The sequence below is a fragment of the Pleurodeles waltl genome, chromosome 12 (genome assembly GCF_031143425.1).
Source record: "Pleurodeles waltl isolate 20211129_DDA chromosome 12, aPleWal1.hap1.20221129, whole genome shotgun sequence".
NCBI lineage: Eukaryota > Metazoa > Chordata > Amphibia > Caudata > Salamandridae > Pleurodeles > Pleurodeles waltl.
The window spans coordinates 471,047,094-471,063,083 of record NC_090451.1 but is presented as its reverse complement, the minus strand read 5'-3'; positions in this window follow the sequence as shown (position 1 = coordinate 471,063,083).

Genomic DNA, 15,990 nt, shown 5'->3' with positions numbered 1-15,990 from the left:
ATATATATATATATGTATATATTACCTATTGGTATTCACCACAATATAGCAATGGTTAGGGCCTAGTTTCCATAGAAAAATAGTTTTTGGACTTGGCTATATTTTTGGCGCCATTTGCCACATTTTCATGAAATTTCCCCAAAAGTGTCAAGTTGGAAATTGTTGTGCGGTGAAGGTTTCGGAGTGATCCGTCAAGAACAACCTGAGAAAAAAGGGGTCTCAGCGAAATTGCATTTCCCATGTTAATTCCCATAGACTATTTAGACATTCCTGCAGACCAAACCACTGGACAGAATTACACCAAATTTGGAAGAAAGGTAGCTTTTGGACCAGACATCACTCTTTTTGTTATTTGTATAAATCAGTTTACTAGTTTTTGAGATATCAAAGGAAATCCAAATGTATATATCTAGGAGTGCAAATACTTTGTGAACAATCCAAAACTCGTGCTGAGATATGATTGGTTGCCAACACTTGAAGCCAAGTCCCAAAAAGAAATGCAAAAAAAAAAAAGGGAATTAAAGGAACACCCTAACTCTATAGCCTTGGTCCAGGCGGTCCTCCTGGGATCCCACCAAGACAAAAAAGCATTTTTTTTTAAATTCACAGCAAAATTCATAGAAACAAGAATGAAAAACAATCAGATATCTATATATCGATATAAAAAATCCTGCTTTCTCCAATCTCATCCACCTGGTGGAAAACTGCATTTTCAGCTGCATTAAAGGAAAAGGACTGCACTGCGGGATGTTGCTTTCACCATAGTTTTTTGAGGCTCATGGATATTAACATCATGGCCTTCCTCAGAGCCACATAAAGTGCATAACAAGCTCTATTACCTTTAAAGAACATCCCATGTGTTATAAACATAGACAACATACTCAGAAAGCTCTTGACTGCTGTCCGTAATTTATTCATAATATGATTGCCTCTTTATCCATGATGTTGACAGATACAATGTCTGTCGCACATATCAAAAGACATGCAAGAAATGGCAATTCATTGCAAAATTCAGAGAGTTTATGTAAATCTCAATGCCTGTATATAACAATTTACATACATGTTGCATGATCAAATTCGCCAATGATACATAACACATCATTAAAATCAAAAACAAAATTGCCAAGTGGCTGAAATTTATGAATGCAAAACGAAAGAAATGTGCATCATTCTGGGGTTAAAATCCCCAAAACTCTTTTGAAAAGGATTTTTCCATAATACCATTTTCAAATTTCAAGAATGGCAACATTTGAATTCAGACAGCAATGTTAATTACAAAAAAAAGACCTAAAACTTAAATGCAAGCTGCCAACAATGAATAGACACTTTGTCAGAGAAAGCACACAAATATCTTCAAAGGTTCTGAAATACTTGACAAAACACAAAAATATCAGGACTCCATATAGATCAGCCTATATGTACATGTAGCTACTCCTCCAAATTAAGGCCACCGATGTTTGCTCCCAAGTTTGATTATGTTCTTATTGCAGCTCCCTCAGGATATGTTCTCTGCCCCTCCTCTCATGTTCAGTGGTACCCCGTTAATACCATAAAATGAAATCTTTCCATTACTAGGCTTGTAGAACCTTTGCCAATATCTTGCAAATGGGTTATTGGGATCTTTGTGCGTGACAGCACAATAATGTTCTAAGAGCCTCTATTTTACCTGAAAGATCATACTTCCCACATAGTTCAATCCACAGTGGCAAACCAAGACAACAAAAAATGTGTTGTTTCAATTAATACATTTGCTAACCTTTACTGCTTTGCATGTGGGTAGGGTATATGTTTTCTTGTTAGTGCTGTAAGAACATGCTTTGCATCTGCCACATTTAAAGAAGCCTTGCAGCTCTTTAAACCAGCTCTCTTTGAAACCTTGGTCCCAAGAAAAATGGATGTGGACCAAAATATCACTCAAATAACGTATTTGTTTTTGTAAGTGGTGAAAGGGCAGGGATCTTACCAATGACATGGCCAGATTTCACCATATGCCAATGCTTCCTTAAAATGTGTCTGATGTTGAATTTAGTGTTGTATGTGGTAATACGTCTGATCTTGTCAGGACCAGTATCTTTCTTTGTGGGTAGCAAAAAACTATCTCTGCAGACAGTTGCTGCTTTCTCACATGCCTCTTCAATTACATTTACTGGGTATCCCCTGGCCTTGAATATTTTACCATGTTAGCTTTTTTAAGTCAGGTATCAAAATGGTGCTGTTGTTGTGTTTAGCCTGGAACAATTCCCCACAGGCCATGCTCCACATACGATTGTGTGGGTGGTGGCTGCAGGCATACAGTATGCTATTATCCCAAATGCTCTTTCTGAACAAACTAGTATGTATTGTGTCCTGTTCAATCCTTACCATGACATCTAGAAAATCCATTTCTGATTTGTGTGTTTTATGAGTGAACCTCAAATTGAAGTCATTGTCCGAAATAAAAGACAGACTTGAATACAATTTCTTCTGAGGACCATCCCATATGATGAATAAGTCATCTATATATTGAGTCCAAAATATCAAATGTTGTGTCTAATTTTAATTTCTTTCCGCCCAGATACATTGGGCTTCTCACCAATCCATAAAGATGCCAGCATATCTTGATGCAAAACAACTCCCATAGCAGTCCCAGTGGGCTTCTTGTACCATTGTTCCCCCCCCAAAAAAATTGCATTCTCACAACAAAATCGAAACGTGCTGAACAGCATCGATGGATGGTCATAGAGATGTGGTGGGTTGTCCCTGAAAAAGTGCCTGCATGCCTGAATGCCCAGATCAGGGTTAATACATGTGTGTTAGAAATACGGTCTTCGGTTGGCAGTCAGGTTATCCCTGTCCAAGCAAGGACCCTCACTCTAGTCAGCGCACAGGAGAAACACACCAGGTTAACCCCCACTCACCCCCTTGGTAACTTGGCACAAGAAGAAAGGCTTCTGTAATGTGTAAAGTATCTTTACCAACACACGCAGTGATACAATGAAAATACTGCAAAATGACTCAGCACCAGGTTTGAAAAATAGCCATTATTGATCTTAGCAAAACAAGACCAAAATGACAAAAATCCACAATACACAAGCAAAGTTATTAATTTTTTAATGATTAAACTTCAATATACCACTTAGAAACACAAATGCTTTGAGATGGTGATATCATAATGTCATGGCATAGTCGTTCCCAACTATCCAACACTAATGGCACCGGTAACAGAGTCACATAGATTCCTAGGTACAGTACCTTGTGAAAATGAGGAAACAAGGTGGTGCATGGAGTCGGGGATCGCGGCGTCGCTTAATCCTGTGCAGCATCGGTTCTGGTGCTGTGGAGTGAAGGAGCAGAGGTGTCATGAAGAGGCGTTGCACCAGACACACACCAAGGGGTTGGAGACTGCTTTGTGTGAGGGCAAGCACATGCCTTTTAGGTGTAAGTAACCATTCCTTCCTCCAGATGGCCCATCAGGTTATGCAGGTTCCAACCCAGCACCGTTGGTGTCACTGTCTAGTGGAGATGCATAAACAACCCAACTGTCAGTCTGACCCAGACGAAGAATCCACAGACAGGCAGAGTCACAAAATGGTTTAAGCAAGAAAATGCCCACTTTCTAAAAGTGGCATTTTCAAACTGACAATCTAAAAACCATCATCACTAAAAGATATATTTTTAAATTGTGATTTCAGAGACACCAAATTCCAAATTTCCATCTGCTCTCAAAGGGAAACTGCACTTAAAAGATATTTAAAAGCAGCCCCAATGTTAACCTATGAGAGAGATAGGACTTGCAACAGTGAAAATGGAATTTGCCAGTATTTTACTTTTAGGACATGTAAAACACACCAGTACAAGTCCCACCTTTAATTACACTGCACCCTGCCCATGGGGCAACCTATGGCCTACCTTAGGAGTGCCTTACATGTATAAAAAGGTAAGGGTTGTGGGTACAATTGCCTAGTTGAATTTGCAGTTTAAGCTGCAAATACAGACACTGCAGTGGCAGGATAGAGGCATGTGTACAAGGCAACTCACGTGGAGGGCACAATCAGTGCTGCAGGTCCACTAGTGGCATTTGATTTACAGGCCCTAGACACCTCTAGTGCACTTTACTAGGGTCTTACTAGTAAATCAAATATGCCAATCATGGAAGCACCATAGCTCTGGTCAGCAGTGGTAAAGTGCCCAGAGTAACAAAAACAGCAAAAACAAGAGTCCAACACACAGCACAAACCTGGGAAACAGATGTAAAAAGTTAGGAGAGAGCACGTCAGGGATGCCAGGTCTAACAATGTGTATAAAGATATAACATCTATGGTGGCCAAAATATATTCAGGTTTCCAGGGAATGTAATGGACCTTAGTTATGGAGTCAGTGCTGCCTTTCAATATGATGGTAAGTTAATGACATAATAGCATAGAAAATAGTCTAGGTAGATTGATGTATTTTCTAGGAAGCTTTTTTTTCTGAAATAATGGGTCTAAACACAGGTGACTGTCTAGGTGTTTTTAAGTATACCTTAGGTTAGCTGGATCCCATATCTTTCTAGATTAGTTAAAATATACGCACTCCCTCCTGTTCCTTTAACAGTGAGTTTGAGTCAGTCCAGGTGGCACTGTCCTACCTGGGTGGGGCTAGGTGATCATATGATGAAGCATGACATTATATAGTGTGTGAGACCACCTAGTCCATAAAGAACACTTTCCCTCCTCACCTACAACACATGACTCTCCACAGCATTTAACAATACTGTTTCACCTAGTAAGGTCTCAGAGCCGCAGGGGATAACTCCCCCTGTTGATAGCCCCTTAATAATAAGTGAACCCCGCACTCCTTTGTGTAATTTTGGTCGTATATATCTAGGGAGACTAGTGCGGCTGTGTTCCTTCTGGTTTATTCGTTATTCTCTCTTACTCTCCATATGTGTTATGATGGGCAATAATGGATCTCCCAGGGGTGTTTGTTTTGTTTTTTATGAATTTTAGGTAGCATGTAGAAACACTGGACAGTTGGTCTATCAATTTTCAAAAACTGAAATTCTTCAAGAAAGTCCCTTATCATGACCATCCCTTAAGAAGGTATGGAATTGGTTGATGGTACTTTTGTATGCTCCTACCAAGGATCTGTCATAACAACCAGATAAAGCCATATGCTCCCTAACCTCTTCCTATGTATTTAACCACATCCCACAATAACACATTGCCACCCTTGTCTGCTGGCTGGATTAAAGAAGTGGTGTTTTTAGTCAATGAGGTTAAGGCTTTCATTTGTCCTAGAGTCAAAATATTTGCACATTATTCCTGCTCTTTTTCCATTACTTCATTAATTCCAAGATCACTACTTCCTGGAAACAGTCTATTCCATCATGTGGGGTGACTAGGTTGTATCTTGATTTAGACTTAACATGACTATCACTTGCCCTGTGAGTCTCAAGGCCCGAATTGCAGATTAGTTCCTGTCAGATACCCAAACTTTCAATGTCCCCAATGCAGAGATCATCAGTTGCATGTTTGATGCCACCCATGGTTATAACATTGCCTCCAAACTTTTGTTTCTTTTGTTGCTGTGAAAACATTTTCAGTATTTTCAACTTTCTAATGAAAAGAAACTTATCTATGTGAGTTTTCATTTAGTAAAAAAATTGCAGTGGGACAAAAAGATAACCCGAATTCTAATAATGATTGTTTATCATCAATTAGTGCATGTGTGGAAAGGTTAATACCAGTAAGATTGTCCGCACCCATCATTAGCTTTTTTTGCTTTGCTGTATATTTCTCCCATGTGGCATATTGTTTGTATTTGTTGAATCCACCCCTGCTCTCCTTCCTCCTCTTCCTCTTGGTTGCTTTAGTCAGAGGCTCTGATTTGGTTTTAAAACATGATACTCTTCTAACGTTTTGAAAGGAGCCCTCTCTGATGTATTTGTAAGCTGTTGTTTCTCTACATCCAAATAATTGTCAGAGCTAGCTTCTGTGGTTACCAGTTCTTGTTTTCTAAATGATCTGTCTGATCTTTTAGCATACTGTATCATATTTTTTTGCAAAAGTCAAATCTCTGCCCATGGCATAATCTATTTTATCCCTCAAAAAGTCCTTTTCTTTTTGGCTTTTATTTCCTCCTCATATTTGGCAAGCCTACTATCTAGTTCCTTCATGAACTGTTGAATCTCTTCCTATGAAGTGTTTCTTAAATAACCCTTAGAGTTTATTGATTTCCTCTGTAACCTGTTCAAGTTCAGCTATGCAAAAAAGAGGTTAATCACTGTTGGGAAGTATTGTCTCTTTAATTATATTGAAGTAGGGAGGGTCCCGCGGGTCCTCAGAATACTCATAACACCAACAAAACCCACATCATACAGGGACGTTATAGTTAGGAATAGTTAGGAAATAGAATAAAGAAACCTTGGAAATTCACTAGAAACCAAAAGGTTAGAGTGACGTTAGACATAGGTTCAGATTTTACATGCACAAAACCATAGAAATTCAACAGTCATAGTTACACTTATCTCTAGAATCTATAGCTCATGCTCTCAGGTAACTACAATTAATGCCCCCCACCATCAGCAGTTTTCTCATCAATAATTGTATTACAAATGTTGGAGTTATATTCTCAATGAGGTCTTAGACGATTTCATGAATGATGTAATATGTGAGGTGATTACCTGTGTATGGCAAAGTTGCGAGTTATAGTTACCTTAAATCTGAACCTAACCGTAATGTCCCCGCATTCAGGCCCTGCCACAAAAAACCCCCATATGCATCCAATCCTACACCATTCATGGCCTTCGGCCAGGACCTGCAACCAACCCCCCCCCCCCAGTCACCCAACCCCACGCCGCCCACACTTTGGCCCTGCACAGCAGGGGTTGGACACCGGGCCTGGCCTGTGACAAGGCCCTGCTGCAAACCCCCCATAGGCATCCAACCCTGCACCACTCACCGTCTTCGACCATGTGTGGCAGTGATTGGCCACAGGGTCTGTGTTCAGGCCCTGTGGCCAACCCCTCTAGCCACCCTGCCTTGGAACATGCAGAGCCTTCAGCCATGCGCAGCTGGGGTTGGCCTCGGGCATTTTTCAACATGAATTGTAGAGGAAACACTCTTGCTTTGCCTTGAATAAGTTCAATAGGTTGGGAGGATTTGTCCTTTAAAGAAGCGGAGATTCAGCTGGAGCACCTTTTATGTTTATATTTGTAAATGCTTCATTTTGAGGTTTAATTTCTATAAAATGAGCACCAGTGTCAGAATGGATCCTCACCTGCTTATTTACCCAAGAAGAATCAACATTTTATGCAAAAAGTCTGCCCAACTGGAATACTTTCTACTGACTATTTAGTAAATGCTACCTCATTGGGTAAATGTATAGTACACATTCTAGTGTACCACTACATCAAGTATCACAAGGTAATGCCTTCAGTGACCATGTCTGGTGTAATTTTAACAATATGACTGTTCCTCGAGTATCTTCCTACTAAAATAAGTGCAAACATGCACTTTTCTGGACCCAGGGGGAGCCTCAGTACCCGTGGTCTCATTGCTCTCACACGCAATAAATGCTGCTCCCTGCATGAGGGCACAAATATTTAATCTGTTTTCCTGCCCAAAAACAGATGAAAAGTCTACTCCCAGCGAGTGGGAGCAGTTTTCCTCCTTCTGCCCGCTGGGAGCAGACTTACTGTTTGCTGTCCCTTGGGTAGAGCTGTCATAGCCCCCGCCTAGTAACAGCAAACTACTTTGACAATAGGCTGGGCACTTCTGAACATAGGGAGCCAGACCTACTGGGGTGGCAGTCCCCGGGGTCAATAATGGCTCCAAGAGGGGACTGCATGGATTTCCCCTCCTTTGTTTAGGTAGGGCAAGCTCCAGGGAGGTGGTAGACCCCAGGGCTGAAAACAGCCCATGAGGGGGACTACACCCCTCCGGTCTCCTTTTTACAATTACTGTGGCCTCAGGGAGGTGGTGGTCCCTGGGGCAAGTTGTTGTTGAGGAGGGAGATCCACACAGTCCCACTTTTATTAGAAGGGCAACCCCGGGGAGGTCGTGGACTCCAGAGTCTTAAAAGACCTACAGAAGGTGGGCATGGTGACCCTCTTCCTCTTAATTGCACATTGACCAGGCCCTGGGGAGGTCACCCAGGCCTATATCAGCCACATGTACCCCCCTCCCCACAACATATATTAAAATATGACCCCAGAGCTTGGGCCACCCAGGTGCTGAAATACAAAAAAGCACAGGATAATGTGCTTATTTTTTTTATTTTCGCAGGGACTCAGAGATCCTCCATGATTTTCCCTGCATACATTTGTAAAAAATGCTTTTGGTCCGGGCGGGGTCCCTGGGGTACCCGAGCACTAGGCCTAAGGGATCAAGGTATTCCTACTCCACACCCTTTTTGTTATTTTTGAGTTTTTTGGAGTCGGCTGAGTCTGAGTCCGAAAATGGCTGCCAACACTGCCTGGTTGAAGTGTTGGCAGCCAATCATAGCTCAGCTTGAGATCTGTTGGATCCACAGGGGATCCACATCCCGAGGAAATCTATATTTGTTAAAAATTTCAATATCTCAAAAATTTACCAAATAATGAAAAAAAAAATAATCTTGAAAAAGAGCTACCTTTCAGCTAAATTTGTTGTAATTCCGTTCAGCGGTTTGGGCTGTAGTAATGTTTGAAATCCCTATCGGGATTGCATAGGAAAATTTGCTTTGGGACACCCCCTGCTTGACGGATCTCCCGAAACTTTTAAGACAACAGCTGAATGAGTTAGTGTGCAAGTTATGAAAATTTCATGAAGATTCATTGAAAGGCGCCAAAGTTATTGGCAAAACAAAAAACGCTTTGTCTGTGGAACATGGTCATAACTATATGTACCTACTGGTTGCAGCCAGTTGGTAATATATATTTTAATCTGAAAAAGCACTGAAATTCACCAGTTATATTTGTTGTATAGTTATAATATTTCTATGACAATATGTAAGCATCAGAGTGGAAAGTTAAATGTAGGAAGTGCCCAGTATGACAATTACGCTGTGTTCTGATCCTTGGTTGGTCATGCTTCACTTAAATAAATACTTGTAAATCTATTCCTGCGTGCTTTGGAAGTCATAAGAAGGAACATTTTATTGGTGATGAGAATGTGATTAGTTGAAGAAAGGACAATACATACTGTGTGTGTTTTTATAGTTCTTCAGAAGAACAAGCATACATTCTTCATGGTGAGGGATTCACTGTATCTTGCATGTTTGGTGAAGGAAGTGAAGATTTATGGATATTCCAAGTCCAAGTTAACATGGTCTGGCATCCACCAGAAAAGGTACGGTGAAAGTAACTTTACTTGGAAGTTAAATGCTCTGCATCTGTACAGAGAGGTCTGCGTGGTGGAATCTCATGCTGCACTTTAATGATAATATTGATAGGAAAACTGCATATTTTCAGTAATGGTCAGAGTAGAGAGGGAAGCATCATAATTATATGCAATGGTCAAAGCTGGCCGTGTAATTTTATCAAGAGTGAGGCACAATGAAGGAAGGCAGTGCAAGCTCTGTGTAGTCGCTACTGTGGCCATGAGCTACTGCCAATTCAAGTGTTGCTAAGGAGCTCCAGTGGGGAACAACATGAGACCTACTTCATAAGGGCAATGTGAGGCTTACCTGATACCAACTAGTTTAGTGATTTTCCTATCTGAGGCGGAAGCGAGTTATGCTTCATGTAAATCTGAAGATCCTGATTCACTGCAGGAATATAATAGTCTGAATAACTGCAGAAATAAAAAATGGGCTAGAGCGTGATTTGGGGGCATCCATATTTGACTGGGATGTTTAAAATTTCACTTTGATCTTCTATGAATTGCAGCCAACAATGTGATGTTACCATCCTACAGTCTTGTTGTTTAAGGACAACAGTATTCACATAGAGGGGACATGGTCGTGTGTCAACAGTGACAATTTTATTTATGTTCATTATTTGTGTTAGCTAATTATTTTAATCAGACAATGTTTTGCAACTTCATGTGGAAGTGTGTGACAACAGCAACAACTTTATGCTAGTTGTTTATGTTAGGCAATAGTTTCACAGACACTATTTTGCAATGGTGTGTGTATTTAAGTGTTTAATTATTGTAGAAATGTATGGGGCAAGAATATTACACAATCAAATTGGGCATATAGATTGTTGAAGGTCAGTGCATGTAAATGTTACTGTGATAGTAACGATGCAACCTGTGTCTCTACCACTGACATTTCTGGCTAATCCAAGAGATCCCATAATGCCATGAGAGGACTGGCATGAATCATTGGAAGCATATTTGGAGGCCATTTGAGGAGATGTGTTCATTGAAAGGAGGAAATTAGCTCTGTTGAAGCATAGTTTGGGTGTCGAGGTAGGGAAAGTGTTGAAGACATTGATTGGTGTGATATCTCAAGAGGATGATGTTGAAGAGAGTTGTAACATGGAAGAGAAATCCGAGGATCAGTACTTAAGTGCCATGAGAGCATTGGAGAATTTTGGTCAAAATTTGAGTGTGGTCGTGGAAAGACACAAAGGTGGTCATTACAACCCTGGCGGTCGGTGCTAAAGCGGCGGTAAAACTCCCAACAGGCCGGCGGAAAAAAAAATGGAATCACGACCGTGGCGGAAACCGCCAACAAAGACAGCCACTTTAACACTCCGACCGCCACGGCGGTACAAACAAACAGCACGGCGGTCACCGCCAACAGACAGGCAGGAGTCAAAGTACCACCCACAGTATCACAACAGTCCAATCCGCCACCTTTTCCGGGGCGGATTCACCGCTGATAAAAACACGGCGGAAACAGGCATTTCGAAGGGAAAACGCTCACCTCTACACACCCCACGAGGAACGAGGACACCATGGACCCGGAACTCCAAATCCTCCCAGCTATAGTCTTCCTGCTCCTCTACCAGGAGCACGTACGCTGGCGCGGAAGACAACGGTGAGTACTGCACCTATGACACAGGGAAGGGGGGCGGGAAAAAACAGTGACACACACATGGAACACCCCCACCCTCACCCACTACAACACACATACTAATACATATCTATACGTCACAGGTACACCCCCCAGACCCCCTCAAAGAATGAAAAGACAAAAGGAAATGACTGTAACCATTGAAATATATTGAAATACAGCAATCAAAAATATATACACACTAAAAACTATTATATACACCAAATTTACAAGTCCAGGCATTGTACCAGGCATTATCCGTGGACCACTGGGCCCAAAAAACATGGGCAAAGCCCACACCGGATACCTGACCTAAATGGAGAGAACACTGCAGGGGCATCAGATAGCAAAACTACAGGCATCTCAGGGGGAAGTAAAGGGGGGGCACCTCAGCCGGATGAGTGCACAACGCCAGATCCACAAGGGGGCTCCATGCCCACTGTTCCATCATGGGGAGTGCAAAGCCACAGTCTCTCAAGTCTCTACAGTGGGTGGGTTTCCCACTGTTCCATCCTGTGGAGTGCAAAGCCACAGTCTCACAAGTCTCTACAGTGGGTGGGTTTCCCACTGTTCCATCCTGGGGAGTGCAAAGCCACAGTCTCTCAAGTCTCTACAGTGGGTGGGTTTCCCACTGTTCCATCCTGGGGAGTGCAAAGCCACAGTCTCTCAAGTCTCTACAGTGGGTGGGTTTCCCACTGTTCCATCCTGGGGAGTGCAAAGCCACAGTCTCTCAAGTCTCTCCAGTGGGTGGGTTTCCCACTGTTCCATCCTGGGGAGTGCAAAGCCACAGTCTCTCAAGTCTCTACAGTGGGTGGGTTTCCCACTGTTCCATCCTGGGGAGTGCAAAGCCACAGTCTCTCAAGTGGATAACAGTCTCCACTGGTTCTGGAGGGTGCCTGTTGGCCAGAGTGCTTCTTCCTGTGCAGGAATGAGGTAGTGGATGCATGTCTCCATTGGTTCTGGAGGGGGCCTGGTGCCCAGAGTGCATCGTGCAGCCCTGTCCGACACAGATGCGGCACTGCCCCTGCCGCTCACGGGCCAGCGGTGCGTGAGATGGCGGTCCCCTGTTCAGCGGTGCTTGAGATAGCCGTGCCCTGTTCAGCGGTGCTTGAGATGACGGTCCCCTGTTCAGCCGTGCTTGGGATAGCCGTGCCCTGTTCAGCGGTGCTTCAGATGGCGGTCCCCTGTTCAGCGGTGCTTGGGATAGCCGTGCCCTGTTCAGCGGTGCTTCAGATGGCGGTCCCCTGTTCAGCGGTGCTTCAGATGGCGGTCCCCTGTTCAGCGGTGCTTGAGATGGCGGTCCCCTGTTCAGCGGTGCTTGGGATAGCCGTGCCCTGTTCAGCGGTGCTTCAGATGGCGGTCCCCTGTTCAGCGGTGCTTGAGATGGCGGTCCCCTGTTCAGCGGTGCTTTAGATGGCAGTCGCCTGTTCAGCGGTGCTTGAGATGGCGGTCCCCTGTTCAGCGGTGCTGGAGATGGCGGTCCCCTGTTCAGCGGTGCTTGGGATAGCCGTGCCCTGTTCAGCAGTGCTTCAGATGGCGGTCCCCTGTTCAGCGGTGCTGGCCATGCCGGGGTGCTCATGTGCCATCTGGCCTGGGCCTGGCGGGGCCCTCCTGCCCACCTGTCCTGTGGGTGCCGGGGCCCTCCTGGGCAGCTGTGCTGGGGCTTTTGGTGGCCTCCTGGCCAGCTGTGAAGGGGCTTGCGGGGCCCTCCTGGCCAGCTGGGCTGATGGCGGTGTTGTCGGGCGTGCTGCCCTTCCCAGCCTTTCCTGCTCTCCTGTGGCCCTTCCCCACCTTGGCCGGTGTCCCAGCTGCTTCGACACTCCCACCGGGAGCCCTGGTAGGGGTTTTTGTCCCTGGTGTCTTGACCCTCTGCCGCCGTGCACTGGCAATTTTTGGATGTTTCTGAGGGGGGGGGGGGGCTGGCTGTGCTGTGGCTCCGTACCAGACTGGCTGCCCTGGTGGGCGGTGCACTCCAGTGACCATGTACGACATGCACCACCGAGCCCGGTGATGTAGTAGCTGAGGTGCTAGCTCTGGGCCTATGACATGGACGGGGTGGGGGAGTTGAGGGAAAGAGGTTAAGTTTGGACAGGAAAACATTTTTGGGAGCAGTGGGACGGGTAGGTGTAGTGGGTATGGGAGTGGAGGAAGAGGTTGTGGTTGTAGGAGGTGTAAGTGGGGTGGCTTTGGGTGCAGGTGCCTGGGCTGTAGGCTGTCGTGAGGTGGATGGCTGTTGGGTGGGTGGCTGCCTGCGTTTGTGTATCTTGGGAGGGGGCGGCACAGACACACTGGGAGAGGACACAGGGGACGTGTAAATGGCAGTGGGGGTGGTGAGTGCACATGTGCGGGGTGTTCTGGTGTGTGTGCTGCTGAGGGACGTAGTGGCTGAAGATGCTGTGCATGCAGGTGTGAGTGGAGACAAGACTGGCAGGGAGGAGGGAGATGTGGAGGAGGGGGACACAGTGGAGGCAGTGGATGTTGGTATGTCTGTATGTGGATGTTGCTTGTGTGACTGCCTGTGGGATGTGTGGTGCTTATGTCTGCGTGAGCTGCCCTTGGGTGTAGAGGTGTGTGCAGGCTGGTCTGATGGTGTGCTTGGGATAGGCAGAGGTACAGGGGATTGGGTCTGGGTGTAGGAAGTTGGAGGGGGAGGCTAGACACAGGGACAATGGCTGCCATCAGTGCTGAGGCCAGAGTCTGAAAGGCTCGCTGAAGGGCCGCCTGACCAGAATGAATGCCCTCCAGGTATGCATTACTTTGGTGCACTTCCCTTTCTACACCCTAGATGGCATTCAAAATGGTAGACTGCCCAACAGTGAGCGACCTGAGGAGGTCAATGACCTCCTCACTGAGGGCAGCAGGGGTGACTGGGGCAGGGCCTGAGGTGCCTGGGGCGAAGGTGATGCCCACCTTCCTGGGTGAGCGGGCACTGGCCAAACGCTGAGGGGCTGCTGGGAGGGCGGTGCTGGTGTGGGGGGTGGCGGCTGTACCTGTTGTTGCGGGGGGCAGAGATGTTGCCGCCACCACAAGGAAGCTCCCATCAGAGGACGAGTCCGATCCACTAATGTCCGCTCGTGTCCCCGCCGTGGAGCTCCCATCGCCCTCCGTCCCACTGGCGATTTCAGCGTTGGTAGTCTGGCCCTCCATGGCCATGTGGGATGCAGCTCCCTCGTGCTCCGTTGCCACTGGTCCTCCGCCTGATGATGCTAATGCACACATGAACAGGAAGACTACAAAAAGGGGGGGGGGAACAGAAGAAAGACATGTTGAGTGCATGCATTCCCGCTACCGTTGCAGGACAGCACAGACACCGCGCACTTGGGGTCCACTTTGCAATCCCTGGGACATGGCCTACAAGGCTATGGACGACATCTGCACACATAGGTGACACAGGGCCATGAATAGCTGTACTTGGCACCCTACAGAGGTGGGGAGCGGGGCACAGGGCCGTGCCTTACGGAGGGGCCTAGCCTACGGAACTCTCCCAGGCCTAGGGATACCCACAGCCCTCATCCCCCACCCAGACACCTCCACAGCGCGCAAAGTTAGCAGAATGTGAGTGTACTCACCCCATTGTGTCTGCTGTGATGTCCTCACGTGCCCATCCAACTCGGGGTAGGCCACCCCCAGGATCCGGAACATCAGGGGGGTCAAGGTCCGACGGGCACCCCTCCCACGTTGGGAGGCCATCCTCAGCTGAGCCTCTGCCGTCTTCCTGCTCCAGCGGCGAATGTCCTCCCATCTCTTCCGGCAGTGGGTGCCCCGTCTGTGGTGGACCCCCAGGGTCCGGACGTCCTTGGCAATGGCACGCCATATATCCGTCTTCTGGTGGGCGCTGACCTATATGAAATGTACAGGGGGATAAGAAAAGTAATTACCTTCTGCACCATCAATGTGAGTGGCCCCCCATCCCTACCCTTGCCATGTGGCACATGCACTCACTGTTGTTTCAAGCATGCCTCAATCTCTCCCCCCCCATCTTTCATCCACCCCACTCAACACAGGCATAGCCCATACAGCATGCTCCCAGTGTATTTACCTGTTTGTCTGGAGGACCGTAGACTAGCGTGTACTGGGGGAGGACCCCATCCACAAGCTTCTCCAACTCCTCCGATGTGAAGGCAGGGGCCCTTTCCCCAGTCGCATGAGCCATTGTCCCTTCCAGACCGAGGTCACAGCAGCACTTGCAGTCTAGGTCCTCTCCTGTCAAAAATCAGGTATAGAGTGAATTAACAGAGAGAAAATGACAGTCACGTCCGCGGCGGTGCGTACCGCGACCGCCAGCGCACATCGTCATTGGCTCCTGAGACCCATAGGGTCCAATGTTAACCAATGCAGCATTGCGCCGCGGTCTTCGACCGCCTACCGCCACAGTGTGCAACGCCAGCGCAGTTACCTCACATCCCATTGTCACACTTTACAGGTCAGGCAGCAGCCATTTCAGGGGCCCACATGCCTTACTTTTTGTACTGCGTCACACATACCTAGGCCTTGCATCCACACTCATACAAGCCATTCGATTGGTTAAGATCCGTGTTTTTTTAAAGCTGGGGTTACGTACCTCTGGGATGTTTGACTCTGTGCTCGCTGTTGTCCTTCATAGGCACCGTCCGCTGGGACATGTGAGGAGATGGCGGCATCCTCCGGTGTACAGACCGCTGGTGGACCTGTCGACAATGGAGGAGAGACATCTCATCCTGACATACAGGCTTGACCATGCCACTATTCTGGAACTGTGTGCCCAGCTGGAGCCAGACCTGATGTCACCTATCCGCCATCCCACAGGAATCCCCCCTCAAGTGCAGGTGCTGTCAGTACTCCATTTCCTAGCAAGTGGGTCATTTCAAACAACAGTGGCCATAGCATCAGGGATGTCCCAGCCTATGTTTTCCAACTTGTTGTCCAGAGTGTTGTCTGCCCTGCTGAAACACATGCAGAGCTACATCGTTTTCCCTGAGGTGGAGGATTTGGCTACAGTGAAAGGTGACTTCTATGCCCTTGGACATATCCCCAACATCATAGGTGCCATTGATGGGACCCATGTGG